The 21,220-nt window shown below is 51.0% G+C and overlaps 1 protein-coding gene and 1 pseudogene across 6 annotated transcripts in view; both read left to right on the top strand.

Moving 5' to 3' along the window:
- Window positions 1-5,294: 5,294 nt before the first annotated feature.
- LOC112625160 lies at window positions 5,295-5,664 on the top strand (annotated as a pseudogene). The gene has a single exon (XR_003119534.1). The product of XR_003119534.1 is annotated as a 60S ribosomal protein L22-like 1 pseudogene (transcript).
- A 7,658-nt stretch (window positions 5,665-13,322) lies between these two features.
- The window catches only part of PDGFRA (platelet derived growth factor receptor alpha), a 62,438-nt gene continuing 54,540 nt past the window's right edge, over window positions 13,323-21,220 (top strand). The window contains exon 1 of one of the 5 annotated variants that reach the window (XM_025386366.1): window positions 13,323-13,653. The gene's annotated coding sequence lies outside the window, so the exon portion shown is untranslated. Of the gene's footprint in view, window positions 13,654-14,232; window positions 14,344-16,237; window positions 16,440-17,379; window positions 17,696-21,220 lie in introns of those variants that run through there. The other 4 variants (XM_025386362.1, XM_025386365.1, XM_025386363.1 and 1 more) reach the window with 4 other exon arrangements.

The following is a 21,220-nucleotide window of genomic DNA, read 5'->3' as shown; positions in this document are numbered from 1 at the left end:
ACAATGTGTGTTAATGTTAGAGAATAAACACAAATCTTGGAAATCATCATGATCATGCCTGAATTTGACCAGAATAGAGGCAGGCATTAAATCTGAATTAGCAATATCTTGTGTGTGTGTGTGTGTGTGTGTGTGTGTGTGTGTCTGTGTGTGTGTGTATGTGTGGTGCTACTGGTGGCTGTAGCAACATAACCACAAATACATGAATCTTGTAGTTGGATAAATCATTTTGATTCAGCCAACCTTTATTTTCTCAAGTGAACAAAATGCGGCTTTCCACAGTAACAATAATATCAGGTTTTTCACAGGGCTGCCATAGGATAGTATTTGATAATAAATATTTTCTATAATGAATGCTTGTTTTAGAATGTTGTTTTTATGGAAAAACCTCAGAAAGTTAAATCTTTTAATTCCACGATGAAGACTAGTCTGTCAAAATACTGTTTTTGTGATAATAAATGCAAAACCTACTATGCCATTTCTTACCAGCAGCCAAGTTTTTTTTTTTTTAATGTTTGAGAATTTCAGCAGTTGATGCAAAGTGGACATTATGAGCCACGGATCTATGTTCAGGAGTCAATTTTAGACATTTAATTTGAGTGGAATTTAAGTTTAGCTCCTCCCTTATCTCTTTGAAGTTGCTGGAGCCCTGTTGCATTTTAAATCTACTCAAAAGTGCCTATAGGAGCAAGACCCGCTGGTCGCAGCCACTGATGGAGTTCACGGCCAACCCTCTCCCCACTCCTGTCCCTATGCATTTGTTCATGCAGTTCCCTCTAGAAGAAACACACCTCTGGTCGTTTTTCTCTCTCTCTTTCTCTCTTTTTCTTTCTCTTTTTTTTTTTTTTTTTTTTTTTTTTTTGAGACAGAGTCTCACTCTGTCGCCCAGTCTGGAGTGCAGTGAAACGATCTCGGCTCACTGCAACTTCCATCTCCCAGGTTCAAGCGATTCTTGTGCCTCAACCTCCCGAGTAGCTGGGACTACAGGCATGCGACACCACGCCCGGCTAATTTTTATATATTTAGTAGAGACAGGGTTTTTCCATGTTGCCCAGGGTGGTCTCGAACTCCTAGCCTCAAGTGATTCGCCTGTCTCGGCCTCCCAAAGTGGTGGGAATACAGACGTGAGCCACCGCGCTCGGCCCGTTCTTCTTCTTCTTTTTTTTTTTTTTTTTTTTTTTTTCAAGCGATTCTCCTGCCTCAGCTTCCCGAGTAGCTGGGATTACAGGCACGCGCCAGCACGTCCAGTTAATTTTTGTATTTTTAATAGAGACGAGGTTTCACCATGTTGGCCAGGATGGTCTCGAACTTCTGATCTCGTGGTCCTCCCGCCTCGGCCTCGCAAAGTGCTGGGGTAACAGGCATGAGCCACCGCCCCAGGCCCGGTTCTTCTTACTCTTAAAGGCAGCCCAGACAGCAGCCCAAGAAGCCCCCCGCCCCGCCCCCCCAAACCTTAGTTTGCGTAAAGCGCCTCGATTCCGTGTGGTCATGGCTTTATATTTGTTCCTCTTCCAGTTGAAATAACTTGTGCGCCTATATAGGGCCTGGCCCGCGGTGGAATGGTTGCGGCTGCAGCTGGAATCGCATCACTTCCTCCTCCCCTCCCCCAGCACTGACACACGAGCCCCAGTGTCCTGAGGATGACTCCAAACAGCGTCGGGCCTTCAAGTGGAACCTCAGGCTTGTTGAGGAGTGGCCTGGAACTGCACCAGATTTCAGGGGTGCCTGGGGAGGCTTAGAGATGGGAGACGCCCTGACTTGGTTCCTTTCCAGAACATTTGGGAACACTTGGCTTGGTTTCAGGCACCAAAATGAGGACTCGCCCACGGTGGACTTAGTTCTGAGGTGGCCTCTTGCTCCCTCTAGTGGTTTAGAAATCACAGCCCTGCAGGAGGGTCAAAAACGGGTCCGGTTTTTCTCCGAGGAGGAATCCTCATTAACCATTTAGACATCTACTGCACAGTGAAGTCAATTCATGAATACGTTTCTGAGCAATCCAATAATTAACCAAATGCACACACAATAAGGACTTTGGACCGTCTTGTGGGATCCTTGGAGGACCTTGGATTCATTTTATAATGCAAACCTAACATGCTGTTAAGTACCCAAGGAATAATTGAAAATATGCTTTAATCAAAGCCAATCACCCTGTCATTGTCAGGCTGTGAAACATTAGCTCATGGAGCGGGATGACAGCACGCAGTTCTCTTATCGCTCCAAGATAACTCCACCAGGATGACAGAGAAGCATCAGATTTGGAGATGTCACTAGTCTGGAGTCTCAGTTACATTCAAATTTCATGATAGCCTATCCTTGGGGAACTGAATTGTCTCTTTTGAACAAAGACAATTTCCTAGTTGGGTGAGTTCAGTCATTTTGTGATTCAATATCAGATCATTACAGTTCCTTTGGGACATAAAAACTATCGTTTCTAGAGACAGAGGAGTGTACTTTGCTATGTATGTTCCTGCCCTATACATACACTTCTTATGCGACATGTATTTTCTGAATGACTTAAAAATAATAGCTGAATGTGGCATCTTTCTTCAGAATTGCACGAAGCTTTAAATATCACCTACTGTGGGGTGCAGCGGCGCATGCCTGTAATCCCAGCACTGGGGAGGTTGTAGTGGGAGAATTAGGCTTGATTTTCAGAGTTTGAAACCAGCCTGGGCGACATAGGGAGACACTGTCTCAATTATAAATAAATAAATCATCTCCTCAGGGAAGATTTCCTGAGGCACCAGACCAGCCTGGGCTTTCCACAGTGACGATGGCCTCCCACAGCACTGGCTGACCACAGAGCACTGGTCGTGCCTGCCATTTAATCAGGGCCTGGTTTGTTTTCCGTCTGTCTCCTCTGTCCAAAGCTGAGCTCCATGGTTGTTTGTCCATGACAGCATCCCAGGGTCTAGCACAGTGCCTGGTATAGGCGGTGCTGAATAAATATTTGTCAACTGATACAATCTAGCGGGGGTAAATGCTGAGGAGACAGACTGCAGAGGTGAGCTGGTGCTCATTTTTTTTTTTTTTTTTGAGACTGAGTCTGGCTCTGTCGCCCAGGCTGGAGTGCGGTGGCCGGATCTCAGCTCACTGCAAGCTCCGCCTCCCGGGTTCACGCCATTCTCCTGCCTCAGCCTCCCGAGTAGCTGGGACCACAGGCGCCCGCCACTTCGCCCGGCTAGTTTTTGTATTTTTTAGTAGAGACGGGGTTTCACCGTGTTAGCCAGGATGGTCTCGATCTCCTGACCTCGTGATCCGCCCGTCTCGGCCTCCCAAAGTGCTGGGATTACAGGCTTGAGCCACCGCGCCCGGCTTTTTTTTTTTTTTTGAGACAGAGTCTCACTGTGTCACCCAGGCTGGAGTGCAGTGGTGCCATCTCAGCTCACTGCAACCTCCGCTTTCCAGGCTCAAGTGATTCTCCTGCCTCAGCCTCCCAAGTAACTGGGATTGCAGGGGGCCACCACACCTGGTTAATTTTTGTATTTTTAGTAGAGATGGGGGTTTCACCATGTTGACCAGGCTGGTCTCGAACTCCTGACCTCAGGTAATCCACCTGCCTCAGTCTCCCAAAGTACCAGGATTACAGGCGTGAGCCACCGTGCCTGGCCTGATTCTTATCTTAGGGCTGTGAGGGAACCCTTCATTCAAATTATGAGCAGAAAAAAATACCTTATTAAAGGCTCAGGATAGTGAGATGCAGGGCTGAGATTAGCACCCAGGTGGCCAGTGCACATCTGCAACCACAGTGCAGCGAGAGAAACCCAGAATTCTCCCACTCAACTCCCAAGTCAAGCAGGAATCACCATCCCCTGGCTCGTGGAGCTGCATTTCTTTGCCAAGGGCCTGACGCAAACTGTCCTAAGCTCTGGGGGATGGTTTACCAGCAGGACTGTCCTATTATCTTAACATGTGTAGGATGTTTACCTTTCCAAAGGCATTTTTTTTTTTTTTTTTTTAAAAAACAGACTGGAGTACAGTGACATGATCTCAGCTCACTGCAGCCTCAGCCTCCCGGGCTCAAGAGATCCTCCTGCCTCAGCCTCCTGGGTAGCAGAGATGGCAGGTACATGCCACCACACCCAGCTAATTTCTCTACTTGTAGGTGAAATGGGGTTTCATCATGTTGGCCAGGCTGGTCTTGAACTCTTGACCTCAAGTGAGCCACCCTCCTTGGCCTCCTAAAGTACTGGGATTACAGGTGTGAGCCACCGTGCCTGGCCTCTAAAGGCATATTTTTAAAGCACTGAAAATTAAACAATAACATAAATACCTGGAAGCTCTGGAGGCAGCAAAGACAGAGGCCAAAAGTGTGCAGACTGTAAGAATAGAATAAAGAGTAAAGGTAAGACTATAAAGAGGAATGAAAATATGAGGCCAGGTGAAAAGATAGGGAAAAGAGAATGAATGTGCTCCTTCTTGTGTCCTTCAGCTTTCCTTCAGTATCACTGACTATCCGAAGAGAAATTTAGTTAAACAGGCAGCATGTATGAATTGAATGCTGGGAAAGAAACACATACATTTAAAATCCCACAGGAAAATTATAAATGTGAGCAGGTCAGCAGGGAGGCACCCAGCCTTGGTAGGCCTCCTGGGATGTCATGTAGCTGAGTGTGTGTTTTCAGCCCCGCTATATCCCAGGTTTCATTTTTGAGTGAGGGTGATTGTATCTGGAGTTAGAATGAGTAAACCCTTTTTGACTTTATTAGGTAGGATTGTTAAGGTTGGCTGTAAATAATAGAAAAAAAAATCAAAATAAGTGGCTTAACAAAGAGAGAGAGAGAAGGTAGAATTTTAGGCCAGGCACTGGCCTACATTTGTGGCTCATGCCTGTTATCCAAGCACTTTGGAAGGCCAGTGCAGGAGACCAGGAGGTCGAGGCTGCAGTGAACCATGATTTCACCAAGGCACTTCAGCCTGGGCAACAGAGTGAAACCTGGTCTCAAAAAAAAAAAAAGAGGCTGGGTGCAGTCGCTCACACCTATAATCCCAGCACTTTGGGAGGCCAAGGTGGGTGGATCACCTGAGGTCAGGTGTTCGAGACCAGCCTGACCAACGTGGAGAAACCCCATCTCTACTAAAAATATTAAAAAAAAAAAAATTAGCCAGGCATGGTGACGCATGCCTGTAATCTCAACTACTCGGGAGGCTGAGGCAGGAGACTCGCTTGAACCCAGAAGGCGGAGGTTGCAGTGAGCCGAGATTGCGCCATTGTACTCCAGCCTGGGCGACAAGAGCAAAACTCCATCTCAAAAAAAAGAGAGAGACAATTTTCTCTCTGCTCGCGTGGCTGACTCGCAAGGGCGCCACAGAAAGACAAGAAGCCCAAGAAGTCAACCTGGAAGTTTAATTTGGACCTTACTCATCCAGTAGAAGATGGAATTTTTGATTCTGGAAATTTTGAACAATTTCTATGGGAGAAGGTTAAAGTCAATGACAAAACTGGATATCTCGGGAATGTTGTTCACACTGAATGCTTCAAGAATAAAATCACATTCTTTCTCAGAAACAGTTCTCTAAAAGGTATTTGAAATACCTTACCAAGAAATACCTTAAGAAGAGCAATCTTCATGATTGGCTTCATGTGGTTGCATCTGACAGAAGACTTACGAACTTCATTACTTCCAGATTAGTCAAGAAGATGAATCAGAGTTGGAGGACTAGGCAAAGGCTTCCCTTGTAGGGCTTTGCTTATTAACAAAATAAATGAAGTATATGTGAGAAATACCAAGAAATTGGCTTTTAGTTTATCACTGAATAAGAAAAAAATTGCACTCTTTAAAAAAAAGAGACAATTTTCTTTCTGCTACATTTTCAAGAAAGCAGGAGGAAGATTATCAGGCTTTGTTTGGGGCTTAACGGTGAGGGATCTTCTACTTGATAGTACCACAGTGCACAGTTTCCCTTTTCAAGGTGGCCTTCTAGTCTAAGTTGGCTGCTGAGGCCCCACTCACACACCTGCTTTCTATTCAGCACAAAAGACCAGACTGAGAAGGATGCATCCTTTATTTTAAAAGCGCTTTTTAGCAGTTGTACTCACAACTCGTGCTTACGTCCTGTTGGCTGGAACTTTTCTTCATGACACATTGACCTGCAAAAAAGTTGGTGAAAGTAAAACTTCTGTTCCAGGGCGGGGGCAGGGGTGGGGTGGGGAATAAACTGAAATTAAAAATCAAGGACTCTATTACTGAGAAGGAAAGGAGAATGATTATTGGAGGACAATATGCAATATGCAGTCTTCATCACTGGAATTGAACATATATTTTTTTGTTCCTGAAACTGAGTCCTGCCTCACTCTCTCCAGGGCATGGTGAGGGGCGGGAGTGGTAGCTGGTAGAAAGCTAGTGTCCTTAAGACAAGGATTGGCTTTAATCCTGCTTTGGGTTTTTGGGTGATCTGAAATCCAAATGTGGACACAAATGTCTATTTTTGTGTTTGTCTTTGAGACAGGGTCTCACTCCGTCACCCAGGCTGGAGTGCAGTGGCGCGATCTTGGCTCACTGCAGCCTTGACCTTCTGGGCTTGGGTGATTCTCCCACCTCAGCCACCCAGGTAGCTGGGACTACAGGCGCCCGTCACCATGCCCAGCTAATTTTTTGTATTTTTAGTAGAGATGTGGTTTCACTATGTCACCCAGGCTGGTCTCGAACGCCTGGACTCAAGCAATCCACTCGCCTCAGCCTCCCAGAGTGCTGAGATTACAGGCATGAGCCACCGCACCCGGCCAAAAGTCTATTTAAGAGCACAAATGAGGGAAAAATAATCTAGCTTTGCCAATTATATTATCACTAAAGCTCTTACGTTGTTGTAAAAAGTCACCAGACATGTTGTATAATGTCACTTCTTCCTTCCTTCCTTTTTCTTTCTTCTTTCCTTTCTTTTTTTCTTTCCTCCCTCCTTCCTTCCCTCCTTCCTTCTCTCTGTCTCTCTCTCTCTCTCTCTCTCTCTCCCCCCCTCCTCTCTTTCTTTGGAGACAGGGTCTTACTCTGTCACCCAGAGCTGGAGTGCAGTGGTGTGATTATAGCTTACTGCAGCCTTGAACTCCTGGGCTTAAGCCTCCTCCCACTTCAGCTTCCCAAATAATGTTGAATTTAGATGATAAGTTTACACAAGTCTTTAAATTCAACAACTCTCATCCTGTGGATTCAGAGACAACAGCTGACTATCCAGGAGATAAAGATTTCTGGCTGTTCCTTTTCACTATCTTCTTTGCTTATTGGAAAATGCTGGAGTTACCCCAAATTCTGTCCTGTTTTTTTTTTCTCTCATTTTAATCCTTCTTGAGTTTTTTCCAATTTGTCATGTTTAAAAGTGGACTCATATTTTCTTTTCTTTTTTCTTTTCTTTTCTTTTCTTTTTTTTTTTTTTTTTTTTTTTGAGACAAAGTTTCGCTTTTATTGCCCAGGCTGGAGTGCAAAGGCGCGATTCTGGCTCACCGCAACCTCTGCCTCCGGGGTTCAAGATATTCTCCTGCCTCAGCCTCCCAAGTAACTGGGATTACAGGCTACTGGCTGATTTTGTATTTTTAGTAGAGACGGGGTTTCTCCATGTTGGTCAGGCTGGTCCAACTCCCGACCTCAGGTCATCTGCCTGCCTTGGTCTCCCAAAGTGCTGGGATTACAGGTGTGAGCCACCATGCCCGGCCGATCCTTTCCTTTCTAACCTTGTTCCTGGTTGTCCACCTACTGAGTAGACAGCACCAGCCATGGCCTCAGCCAGGTACCCCACTCTCCCTCACAGTTCACATTTAGCCAGTGAATGCTAGGCTTTCTATTTCTTTCTCTCTAATTCACTTTTCACTTTCTCCAAGCTCCTGCCATCCGCCAGGAACAGGGAAGCATCCTCTCTTGTTTGATTACAGCAGGAGCCTCCCTATCTCCTCAGATCATCCAGGCTGATCTCACTAAAAGTTCAACTCTGCTCCTGTCTTGCCCCTCTTTAAACCAGATTCTTCCATAGAATTAAGCCCAGGTTCTTTTGTCAATTGTTTTTCTTTTTATTAATAATAATAATAATTATTATTATTATTTTTGAGATTGAGTCTCGCTCTGCTGCCCAGGCTGGAGTGCAGTGGTGCGATCTTGGCTCACCGCAGCCTCCGCCTCCTGGATTCAAGTGATTCTCCTGCCTCAGCCTCCTGAGTAGCTGGGACTACGGGCACACGCCACCATGCCCGACGAATTTTTGTATTTTTAGTAAAGACAGGGTTTCACTGTTGGCCAGGCTGGTCTTGAACTCTTGACCTCGTGATCTCCCCACCTCAGACTCCCAAAGTGCTGGGATTACAGGTGTGAGCCACCATCCAGCCTTATTAATTTATTTTTTAGAGATGGTGTCTTGCTCTGTCTCCCAGGCTGGAGCGCAGTGGTGTGATCATAGCTTACCTCAGCCTCGAACTCTTGGGCTCATGCAATCCTCCTGCCTCAGCCTCTGGACCAGCTGGGAATACAGGTGTGTACCACCACACCTGGTCAATTTTTAATTTTTTTGTAGAGATGGAGTCTCACTATGTTGTCCAGGCTGGTTTTGAACTCCTGACCTGCAGAGATGGGAGGATCGATGGAGCCTTCCATCTCTGACTTTTAACATGGTCTAGAAGGCCTCCATGAGCTCCATCTCACCTCTTTTTTGCTCCTTCCCCGCGGACCTTTACAAGGTGCAGCCATTCCAAACTCCTTTCACTTCTGATTATCTCATGTTCTCTCTCACCTCCCGGCCCATGCAATGAGGTTGCTCCCCAACTACATTCTTACTCCTCTTAGATTTGCAGAGAAGCCTTCCCTGAAAGAAGCCCTCTCCCACCTCCCAGATTGGGTTAGGCTCCTCCTGTGCGCTGACTTCATTGTCTCCCTCCAACATTGCTTAGAACGCTAAGTTGCAACTTCATGTCTAATTGATTGCTCCACTAGTCCATAAAATCTAGGAGGAAAGGGCTGTATCCTCAGCCCTTGACACACGGCCTTGTACATCTTAAGTTTGCATATGAACCACTAGGACAACCCTATAGGTTGTGCATGATTATTCCAATTGTTGTCATTGCTGTTATTTTAAATAAAGATGGGGGCTCACTATGTTGCCCAGGCTGGTCTTAAACTCCTGGGCTCAGGTGATCCTCCCACCTTGGCCTCCTAAAGTGTTAGGGTTACAGTCGTGAGCCACCTTGCCTGGTCAATTATCCCCCTTTTAATAGATGCGCAGAGAGTCGAGATTCCACTGGTTTTCCACTGCAGTGTCTCTGCTGAAGACTTAAAAAAAAAAAAAAAAAAAAAAAATCACAGGGCTGTGCTGGACTGCTGGGACTTCCAGAGGACAAGGCCCTCTCTTCAGTGAGGCTGATATCCACAGAGCCAGCCCTCCTTCCCCTCCCAGCCACAGCTGTGTGTTGGAAAGCTGGAGGCCTGGGCCCCTAATAAAGAGCAGACCTCCCAATCTCCTCGTTCCCTCCCCCTCCCCTCACATGATTTTTCAAATTAAAAGCAACTAAAAGGAAAGACCTAAGGAGCAGGAGAGGGCGGAGGCACAACATGTTTAAACCGAGGAAGGGGGCTCTCTCGCGAGGGAAGGGGTATCCAAAAGCCAGATCCAGAGGGTTCCAGTCCTACCAGTCTGTCCCAGCCTCTAAGGAGTGTATGGCCCACCGGGCTGGACTGGACCAGGAAACAAGTTCTTGTCCTCAGGTCCGTAAACAAGCTGTGGTGTTAGGAACCCTCTGCTTCTACTTCTCCTTGGAGAGCGAGCCCCTCAAACCCAGAAGAGAGGCTGCACCTTGAGATCCAGCCAACAACCACAGAGAAGAGGAGGTGGGTGCGGAGTCCTGGGGAGGGTAACTTTCACCTCAAGCTGCACAGACCCATCTCGATCTTTTTGTAGAATTCTTCCTTTTTCAAGACTTGTGCCGTTCTGAATTCTGAGCGTGCAAAGAGACTCCTTAGAGCTAGCTTACAAGCCTCAGCTGGGGCAGACCCGAGGCCAGGGCGTCCCTCTCTCTGCGAGGATCCCTCACATCTGTGCGTCGCCTCCACTACCTCCGGGCAAAGGACCCTTCCCCCCAGGGAGGGGGCTATTCCAGATGCAGCCAAGGATTAAAGGGGGTGAGGGAAGGAGCAGTTCGCACCATTTTCTTTTGTAAACCACCAAACGGGCCCTTCGTTTTCAAACTGTGAAGCCAGAAACATCCCCTGTTCCCTTGCCCCGCCCATCACCATTTGAAAAAAATAATTCACAAGTTTAAACGTGATTTTCACAACTAACGGCTTTGATAACTGTTACATTCGTAAGGCTTCTAGAGCAAACGGACTTGAATTCTTCGAGGAAAGTACAATTGGGGGTGGGGCTGGGGAGCAGAGGAGGAGAAGACACAAAAAGCCAACTCAGCGGGAAGCGCCCTCAAAGCCAAAGGTGTGGCGCTCGGAGCTGCGGCCGCCCTCGCCCGGGAGTTGGGGCCGGGAGAACGGGCCCTGGAGGCAGGGCAAGGCACGGCGAGATTTTGCTTTTGTTTTTAGTGACCGTTTTGATCTGGTTGTAAAAAGTTTACGAGGCCCTCTTTTTGAAGGTGAGCTCATCGACTGCACCTTTTTATGCCCTTGCTCCCAATTTCATGTCGCCTGCTGGCGTAGATGCGCAAGGCCGAGGACAGAACTGTCACAGTCCCTACCCTTTTCTCCTAACTTCCCGGCCCGGCTCAATTCGGGAGTTGAGCCTCCTTCCTCTCCGCACGCAGCCTCCCCGACTCCCCGTTTGGGGAGAAAACCCACATGCTTAACCCCTTGATAATCCCTTAAGGAAAAAACAAAACAAAAAACCCCAAGAGGCTGAAAATTAGAATCCGGGCGCGGGTTGAGATCTGCGCAGAGCTGCCCAGGCCGGTGCAGGTCGCTCCTCTCCGGGTACACGTGATGGCCTGGTACCCTCCTCCCACCTCCCGCACGGCGCCCAGTCAGAAGCACAGGAAGGGGAGAAAAGACCCGCAGCCCGCCTCAGGAGGGCAAGCTTTCTGGCCCCCTGCCGTTCTGGGGCCATCCCGGACCCAGGGCGTCGAGGGACCAATCTGGAAGGATCTTAGAACAAACACTGGGAGAACGCGGCAAGAACTCGCCCCGCCTTCATCCGACGCTCCGGACTGACTGCCGGGCGCAGACCTGACTTCTCCCGAACCAGCCTCGTACCAGCCTTAGAAGGCGGAAAACAGGATTCAAACCCGCCTATGAGCAGTGGTAGGGGCGGGGGCTGTAGGGGCAGGACTCGGTTTAAGGAACCAACCGCCTCGGTTCGAGGGTCTCCTGTCCGGAGGTTGCTCCTGACCACTGGGTTTATTTTGTTTTGCAGAGGAGGCAGATGTTGACCTCTCTTCTTTGCACAGTCTCTCCGCGAAATCTTCCCCCAACCATTTGCTTTCTTGCGCCACCCCCCACCGGGGCACTATCCCCGGAGTCAGCTCCTCAGGCCTTTAAACCTTCCAGAATGTCACACATGGAAACCTTTAACAAATGTTTGTTAATGGTCATAACAAAGGCATCATTCAAATTAGGCAGGTAATTACTACCAGAAGGACAACTGGGTGCTCGCTTGCTCATCCATTGCTTTCTGCTTTAAACTCCTGAGGAGTCGCTGCCTGGAGCCACTCCCGCCCGGGCTGCTTTTCGGGCCCCATTAAACGGCTCTGAAATGAACTGTGAAGTTACCATTTGTGGGCGGAGAGCGCTGGGGCCCTGCGGACGGAAGACCCTGGCTTGACCGGGCTAGCAGTGTCGCCGAAACAAAGCAGTCCTTCTGGGTAGGCTCTCTGTCTCGCCTCCTACCCTCTGGGGCAACTCGCCTAAAAACCCAGTTCTCAATTTAACAGCAAGAAGCCCAGCAGCCGCGTTTGCCTTTTATTCCGCACTCTGATTTTTGGGGGGAATCGTTTGTCTCGCTCATTTTCTACAAACATTACGGTATCCTGTTAGCATTCCGAACAAGGGGCTGTTCATATATTTGCCTTCAATGATTTCCTGAAGGAACATGTGGAAGTAATAGCGAGCTGTGCAGTCACCCGAGCTGAAGATGCACGAGAGCAGGTCGCGTAGAAGAGCTGGGGCAATGGGGCCCCCAGCGCAGCCCCAGGCGCCCTATTTCCGAGGCTGATACCCCAAGATCCTGTCCTAATTAGACACAGCACCGCGCCCGTTGGAGTACTTCTCTGTGACTCTCCTCTGTCCACTGCACTGTGTCCACCCTCCTGGTGAAGGAGGAGACGGCTGTTGGACGTGCCAGTCCCAACCTGGCCACCTTGGCCATTTTCAGAGTGCTTGTGTGGGGGTGGGGTTGAGGGAGAAGGATGAAGGATGACCCCCAACCCCAACAAGAGAATTCAAAAATCAGAGAGCGAGAAAGGTGAACGCGCTCCCATCCCCCGCTGTCGCTGGGAAGCCCCACTCTGCCCAGGTCTGGTTTCTGGAGCATCAGCGCCCCCTTTCCCTCGCCGGCAGGATCGTTTCCTCCCGACACTGGCCTCGCGCCTTGGGCGCAGGGTTTGGGGCTCAGCTGTCAACTCCGAAGCATTCGTAGGGTTCGACCCACTCGGCGGGAGGGAACGGAGGGAGAATCAAAAGGCACCCTCTCCCACGACGCGGAGGCGGCGGGACGATTCCCCAAACGCCCAAACTTGAACTTTTTTGTATGCGAGTTAGAAGCCAGGACAACCTCGCCCAGATAACCCCCAAAACAAAGGCACGACCAGATAAGTGACTTAAAGGGAGTAAAGGTCGTTCTATCGGAGAACGTTCCAAACCTACACAGACCCTCTTTTCTTTGTACCCTATTTCAGACTCCACCCAGTCTTGCACACACACACACACACACACACACACATCCCACACACAAAATAAAAACTCATCGTTGTCATATTGGACTCAACAGTTTGCCTAATCCCATTAAAGAACTAGCAACTATATAGCCCTTAGCCCTTCCCCTAAAAGACCCTTAGTTCAAAACCGCGCAACCGCTTGGAGATTTCTCCCGAGGGCCCTATTTCTAGTTGGGCCGAGTTTGTAGAAGGGACGTTTCTTGATTCTAGATTTATATTCTCTCTGGGTATTAAATGCAACTTTGTATGTTCCTTTTCTTGTTTTCAAAGAGAACACAAAACTATAGCAGTCTAAGAAAATAACCCCAAAATCGGGAGGCAAACTCATTCTGGAAATGATGGGCTGTTTGTAGTTTCACAAAACCGCTTTCCCGGCAGAGCACCAACACTTCCCCCTTCCACCCCCCCATCCCATCTGGTCGGCTGCTCCCCGCCCCCCAGTTGTTGTCGAAGTCTGGGGGTTGGGACTGGACCCCCTGATTGCGTAAGAGCAAAAAGCGAAGGCGCAATCTGGAGACTGGGAGATTCGGAGCGCAGGGGAGCTTGAGCGAAACTTTTATTTTGAAGAGACCAAGGTTCGGGGCGGGGGGGGGCTTATTTCCTGACAGCTATTTACTTAGAGCAAATGATTAGTTTTAGAAGGATGGACTATAACATTGAATCAATTACAAAACGCGGTTTTTGAGCCCGTTACTGTTGGAGCTACAGGGAGAGAAACAGAGGAGGAGACTACAAGAGATCATTGGAGGCCGTGGACACACTCTTTACTCCATGTGTGGGACATTCATTGCGGAATAACATAGGAGAAGGTAAGGAAGAAGAAAAAATGATTTTTTGTTTATAAGAGAAGTCCCTGATCAGACTCTGGGACTGGAGAAAGCGAAGTAACTTCAAACTTTGGGCGACAAGAAAAAAAAATGGAGCTGGATTCCAAATGTGTGTCCAGAGAGCAATTTTTTTTTTTTTTTTTTTTTTTTTTTCGGAATAAACTTCACTTGGGGATGGGTGGGAGATAACCATAGAATTAGAAAGTCTAGGGATTTTTTTTTAAACACACATTTTCCAGACCTATTTTTAAAAAACAATGTTTTTCTAACAACCCTATGGCCTCCCAAAGAAATTGTTTAGGCTTACATTTTTGAGGTTTCTTTTGGGAGTGGGGGTGGTGTTCATGAATACTGGGCCGAACACCAAGGAACTGGGGGTGGAGGCAGAGGTGTTTGCCCTCTTCTTGGCAGTGAGTCCTGGAAGGCGACAGGTTTTAAATGAGTGTTTTCATTCCTCGCCTGCGGTTTGGCGGGACAGCGCTGCAGCCCGTGGTGTGGAGCGCGGCTGGGGGACCAGGGGAGGTGGGGAGAGGGGAGCGCGGAGTGGGGCGCGGGAAGGGGTTGCTGGTCGCAGGAGGCGGGCAGGGCTCGGCTGGAGACCGGACCTCCGTGCTGGCCTGCAGCACATGGAGCCGGTCGAATGCGCGTAATTACTGGACGGCGCTGCTCTGGGTGAGAGTCCGGGCCAGATTTGGCGCAGCTGTGACGCGGCTGCGGGACAAGCAGAGGGGCGCGGGCGTGGGTAAGGGTTTGGGGCGCTCTGGAGGGGTTTGTCGGGTCAGTGAGGTGCTAGGGAGAGCGGGTGCCTGCTCGGCTGTACGCTCGGGTTGCACGCCCTAGCGCGGGGGCGACAGCGGCGGCGCGGGCGGGCGGTCTGGAATAATGACAAACACATTTGGCCCTGAGTGAAGAAGTCGATGTCGCCTCGCATTCCAGCAACTGGGATTTGAGGAATTTCGAACCGCACACCAAGGGGTCCTCATTGTGCGCCGTGGCCCCCGCCCCCGCCCGTCTCCCCGCGCCCCCTCCTCGGTGGAACCGTTTCTGCATTGCCCGGGGCTCTGCTGCCGCTCAGTTCTGGCCTCAGGCAGGAAGAGAGGAAAGGTCTCCAGGAAAGTGTCGAACTTCTTGTGAGTAAGTTAGGGACCACTTGGAACTGGGGAAATTTGTTTGCAGGTAATAGAAAGGTGGGAGGTAAACCACATTCTCCCTCCGGGCAACTGAGCCCTGGGCACCCCCTACCCGGCGCCCCTCTCCGCGCGGGGGTGCACGGCACTTGCCGTCTGCGCTCGCCCAGCGCTGCTCGGTCCTCTCTAGTCGCCCTTTTTCTCCATTCTTCTCCCTGCCGGGTTCAGAGCCGTCTGTGCGTACTTCTCCTTCCTCTGCTGTCTACCCCCATGGAAACAAGGTTTATACACGATTAACTCCGCCCGGCTGCGTCCGGGAAGCGGGCTGCGTCCGTTTGACTCTGAATATGTGGGATCAGCTGTTCTATTCCGAGAGGGTGACGGCCAGGTCGGAGCGACAAGGAGTGTGGCCCGACCCGAGTCCGGTTGCCGGAGGAAGCCAGGAGCCGGGGCCGGGCCAGGTGTGCGGGAACTGCCGGTGACCTGGCCTCGCGTCTTGGTCGGGAGGGACTTGCTGCCCAGGCCGGCTGTCCGTTGTGCATCCCTCCTGCAGCCAGAGGGCCGGTCCCGCACTTCGCTCCCCCAGTTCTGCTAAGACCTCAGGATGTGCGCAAAGAGTGCCTGGAAGAACTTGCCACTCACTCCATCTCCCTAGGTGGGAGGCAAGCATGGATGGGACCCCCTATCAGGTCCCGACCGCCCCACGTCCGAAAAGCCCCGGGCTGGGCGGTGTGGGAAATGGCTTTTTGGCTCCGAGGCCGAATTGCTCAATGTTTTGGACCGACTCGCCTCGCCGCGGTCGCTCCTGACCAGAACTAGACAGATTTTTGGAGCAGGGAGAGGCATCCAGGGCAAACGAGGCACGACAATCCTCCGCAGTGCATCTCACCCGACAAACATCCCGCAGCTACAGAAGGGGAGGAAGGGGTCCCGGGCGTGCGCACCTCACCAGCCGCCGCGCTGTCCCACCCCCGACCCCTAATCTGGTCAATCTGGACCCCCGCACTGCCGAATTGCATCCCCTCCCTCTTCTCTCTCTCTCCTCGGCCTCCTCCTTTCCACAATCCTCACTATGAGGAGGCCCTGCCTCGCCTTCCCGACAGGCGCGAGGCCGAGCAGCCTCGCTTTGACGCACAGGTCAGGCCCTACTTCGGAGCTTGCACAGTTTTGGGTTGAGCCAAGTGCAGCTGGACCTCGTTCACAAGAGTGAGGAGGCACGAGAGTGGGGGGACGCCAAGAATGAACCCGTCATTAGCCCCCGGTGCCCTGGCTCTTGTTTAAATCCTTAGATCGAGAGGGACTTGAAGGAGAGCCCAGGCTCCCAGCTCTCCGCCCCTGGGCCAGTTTCCTCTCGGGACGCGGACTGAGGAGGGATGCAGGGGGAGGGGCATTGGGCTGGGCTTTCCAGCTGCAAACACGTCTGGCGCCGAGGCGGGCCCATTTTGTGCCTCCTGGGGACAGACCGTGGGCGGCGCGCAGCGGCGGGACGCATTTTGGGGACGTGGTGGCCAGCGCCTTCCTGCAGACCCCGCAGGGAAGGACTCCCTCTGACCTCCGGGGAGCTGCGACCAGGTTATACGTTGCCGGTGGAAAAGTGGCAATTCTAGGAAAAGAGCTAAAAGCCTGATCAGTGACCGAAAGGTGTGGGTCTCAGGGTCCCCCTGGTCTAACTCGCCGGGTCCACCCGCAGTATCAGCCTTGGGGCGGCAGATAATCTTTCGGTCTCGCCTGGGGCGCAAGATACAGGATCGGGGCAAATGGCTTCTCCCAATTTCGCCCTAGTTCAGTTTCTGCCAGATGGTTGTCGTTTGCTGAAGTGGCTCGGCGGCATTTCCTTTTGTTTTAAACTGATCAGTGAGCGAACCCGGGATGGGCTGAAAAAGTAGATTGTAGGAGGGAATAATGGGAACCCCGACTTGGGGCGCCTCCTTCCCTGCCTCCTGCTGCAGTTTCTCGGCCCCCGCGAAAGGGTAGCTACAAGCGCGGGTGGGCGCGGACTCGTCAGGGGGCAGAGGCGGCTAAGGCGCGTGTCGGGCAAGCTGGCACCAGAGGGCACTTTTTTTTTTTGGACAGAGGCTCACTCTGTCGCCCAGGCTGGAGTGCAGTGGTGCGATCTCGGCTCACTGCAACCTCCGCCTCCCGGGTTCAAGCGATTCTCCTGCCTCAGCCTCCCAAGTAACTGGGATTACAGGTGCCCGCCACCACCCCAGGCTAATTTTTGTATTTTTAGTAGAGACGGTATCACCATGTTGGCCAGCCTGGTGTCGAACTCCTGACCTCAGGTGATCCGCCCACCTCGGCCTCCCAAAGTGCTGGGATTACAGGCGTGAGCCACCGCGCCGGGCCAGGAACAGTTCTTAAATGCCGAGAGGGCGCAGGCTAGCTCTCTCCAGCATTCCATGTGAGCCGCTACCCACTGCCGGGCGGCTCTCGTGCCCATAGGAGGCGCTGGCGAGCGTCTGTAACCCTAAACCCCTCGGCCCCTTTTCCCCCACCCGCCCGGCCTCTCTTCCCGCTCTCCCCCCTCTCCCCACACCCTGCCCGGCCCCCTCTCGAGTCTCAGTTGAAAACAATGCAAACGCCGAGCTTTGTGCCTGGGGCGCGGCGGCCTTTGCAGCTCTGAGGTACAGAGTGCGGCGCGCACGGACGCAGGTCCAGGGAGCGGCTGGGCATCGCCACCAACCCCGGGACAACCGAGCCGCCGAGGGCGTGGTGGAGGCGGGAGGGCGAGCCGACCGCGCAGTGTTCCTCTGGATCCCGGGGTCAGAAACCGGACGGTGGCTGGGGCTGGACTGTCCGAGCGCAGAGCCTCCCGGGTGAAGTCTGCGCGCAGCACTCCCGGCAGCGCTGTCGGGGACCAGGAGCCTGTGCTGTGGGCTAGCGGGCCGGCGAGCCGGGTAAGATTCGCGGGGCTGTCGCGCCCTCTAGTGGGCTCTGGGGGCGCATCCGGCTTTCCCCAGCCCCGGGCGGTCGGCGCCCGGATCTCGGTGGAGCGCGGCGCTGGAACCCCGGGGGCCCGGAGCGGAGGCTAACCTGGGTCACCTTTCCTTTCCTCCGGGCCGCCAGTGGACGCCTCGCAGGCTCTGTGTGGGCCCAGAAAGCGCCAGGTGGACGAGAGGGGGCCGAGGTCGCTGGGTTTGGATTGAGAATGGAGCGTCCTTTTAGTTCAATGTGGGAGAAGCAGGGGAGGATGGAGGAGGATGGAGGAGGATGGAGGAGGATGGGTCCCGTGCGTTCTCGGGGGACAGGCGCCGTCTTCTGCGTTCCAGCCCCTCGCCAGCTCCCTTTCCCCTCGGGCGGCCTGTTGCTGTTTGTTTGTTATACGACCCTGCGTTATTGTGCAACGGGAACAGTCGTTTCTAATGCGCCCGCGGTTCCCGGGCTGCGCTGCCGTCGCGGCCTTCGCCGGGCTGGTTTATGAGGGGCAGCGGTGTCGCGCGGACAGATAGGGCAGCGCAGCCTGGGAACGGCGTCGCGGCCAAGGCGGTCCCCCGCCCCGAGGGGGCGGAAATGCTGAGGTGTCGAGAGCGTGGGTTTCACAGAACCCGAGTAGCGAGTCCGGCTGAGTCTCTGCGGCCTGGCCCGGCAGCGTCGTCTTCCCGGCTCCCGAAGCCCCGCTGTCCCAGCGCACCCGCTCCCAGTGATGGGGATGGTGATGGGGACGATGGGGAGATGTCCGCCTACCCCGTATTCTTCTGGGGTCCCGAGGAGATTTAGCCATTTTCAACAGCAGTTTTCGTATTTCTGCTCAAACCCCGCGGGCTTTCAACTGAGGTCGCCACGAAAGCTAAAAGTACAGCCTAAGGAAGGGGGAGACTGGAAGTTAAGATTTGGGATAGTGGAGCTCAGAATTCCTGGCAGACGCGTCTGTGTCGCAACCCCTGGACGCACGTCCTTCGACCAACACTGCCATCTGCTGGCCACTGGCAAGAACTACCGCGATCCGCTGTGAGAATGGGCTTTGCGGAGACTCCAAGCTAGTACTGGCATTAGGAGGTGCTTTTTTTTGTTTTATTTATTTATTTATTTATTTATTTATTTATTTATTTATTTATTGCTCTGTAGGACCGTAATAGGTGACTGATTTTCTTTTCCTGTGAGGCTACAAGAATTGCTGGAAGACAGCATTTTTATTTCGTGGAAATTTGTGTTTCGCCTTGGTTATTAATGCTTTGCATTTACATAGTGAACATATTATCAGAGCAGGCCTGTGAGGAAGGTAGTGGGGGGTATTGGTGTTCCCGTTTATGAGTGAGGAGACCTAAGTCGGGGCCTTGGTGACCTCAAGATAAGGTTGTGCCATTAGGAGTCACACCCGTTTGGTGACATTCAAAAGGATATGTCATTTTATTCTCCCGTGGTTAAATATCTGGTGAAAGGAGAGCACCCATGTTTATGAGCCCAGATTGTCCCATAAAACGCTCCTGTGTAAAAACACTCCAGCCTCCTCCCGTTACTGGAATGTCTGATGGAGCTCCGGGAGCTCAAAACAACAAAACAGGCTCTGGTAGGGTGCAGAGGTCCTGGTAAACACACCCTCTGCTGGAAAACAGGGAGAAGTTTCCATCAGTGTAGACCTGCACTTGGGTTGCCTGGGCTGAAGTTAGGAGACTGCGTAGAAAAAGGAAGATGTGTAATTTTCACAGTTAGAATTAACTTAGGAGAGCTGAAATTAGCTGAACCTCGGAAATCTGAATCTTGAAGTCACCAGTGGCTTTTGGGACTGTAAGAGAGTCTCCTGTGGTCTTTAATCATGTGAGGGTGGGGTGAAATTAAATATTCAGTGGTTCTGCAATGGGATGCACTGTGCAATTGGTGATTGAGAAGCAAGCTCTCTGGCTTTAGGAGAAGAATGTCTTGCTCTTAGTCCTTCTGGAAATAGAGCCTTGCATTGCCTGCTGTCTCTTTACACTGCTTTGGGTTATACAGTCGTCTTCAATGGCTCTTTACTTCTGTTTTAAGGGCAGGAGATGGCACCCTGTTAAAGAGAAAGGATAGTAGCTGCAAAAGCATTTGTTTCTCTGTTTCTGTGACTGTATATGTTGGCTCATCTTTGAATGGTCTTTATAGCTACACCAGGCTGGAGGTAACAGGGTCATGGGAGTGGACTGCTGGTGTGGGCTGAATCACAGTTCAGATCCATGTCTCCAGGAGGCAGGAGGTGCAGGGCAAGTCATGTCGCTTCTAGGGCATCCGTCACTTTCTTAGTTAAGGAGAAGTTGAAGGAGCTGATCTAAAATATCTTGGGAGTCTGCAGAAAAAGTAGTGAAAACCAAAGCACTTTCAATTAAAACTCTACAATGTAGTCCTTAAAATAATGCCACAAGGCAAGCAACCAGTCAGGCCTTACTAGTGCTTCCTAGAAGAAGAGACTGAGGTTCAGAGAGTTGGACAGAGTGTCAGATTTGGGATCAGTGGCTAGTCCAATGTGATTTCCATCCTTTCTTCTGAGAGAAAGCATAAGAAGGCCAAGAGGATGGGGGAAAAGCACAAGTCACCTGCCTGAGAGTCAACAGGGCAGGGATCTCTTTCTCAGTTTGCTTCTCTAAGTTATGGCAAATGCTTTTTGAGCTGTGATTATTGAAGATGGGGGCCGAAGTTCAACATGTAGTTGGCATGAGGGAAGTAATCATGATTGAAGAAAAGATTTGGTTGAAATCCATCGTTCTTCTCTGCAAAGGGGGCTGTTCTCATGGATTCTTAGTAGTGCCATGTTTCTCAGAATTTGTAGCTTCAATTACTTATATTTGCACACCTGACTTTAGATGAGCACTGGAATAGCAGTTACTAATTAAGGACGAGCATTTAGAGTAGAAAAAGTGGCAGGAACAGCCAGATTCACTCCCAGAGAGCCTCACTACAGGTCTGATAGGTGAGGAAAGTCCCCATCTTTCCCATTTTTCTTCGTTACCTCCCTGTGGGGCAAGCACTGCCATTATTCATGAGTCACCTGTCTGAGTTATAGATAAGTAATGACATGAAACTTCACAAACACGCTGAGCACAGTGGCTCACGCCTGTAATCCCCGCACTTTGGGAAGCCAAGGCGGGTGAATTGTTAATGCTTTGCATTTACATAGTGAACATATTATCAGAGCAGGCCTGTGAGGAAGGTAGTGGGGGGTATTGGTGTTCTCGTTTCTGAGTGAGGACACCTATGTCAGGGTCTTGGTGACCTCAAGCCGAATGCTCAAACTGCTACTGCTACTCCTAAGGTTGTGCCATTAGGAGTCACACTCGTATGCTGACATTCAAAAGGATATGTCATTTTATTCTCCCGTGGTTAAATATCTGGTGAAAGGAGAGCAGACATCTGGTGAAAGGAGACCAACATATACAGTTACAGAAACAGAGAAACAAATGCTTTTGCAGCTACTATCCTTTCTCTTTAACAGGGTGCCATCGAGACCAGCCTGGCCAACA

The sequence above is a fragment of the Theropithecus gelada genome, chromosome 5 (genome assembly GCF_003255815.1).
Source record: "Theropithecus gelada isolate Dixy chromosome 5, Tgel_1.0, whole genome shotgun sequence".
In the NCBI taxonomy this organism is placed as follows: Eukaryota; Metazoa; Chordata; class Mammalia; order Primates; family Cercopithecidae; genus Theropithecus; species Theropithecus gelada.
Note: the sequence above shows the minus strand (reverse complement) of the source record. Positions and strands in the feature narration are given on the sequence as shown.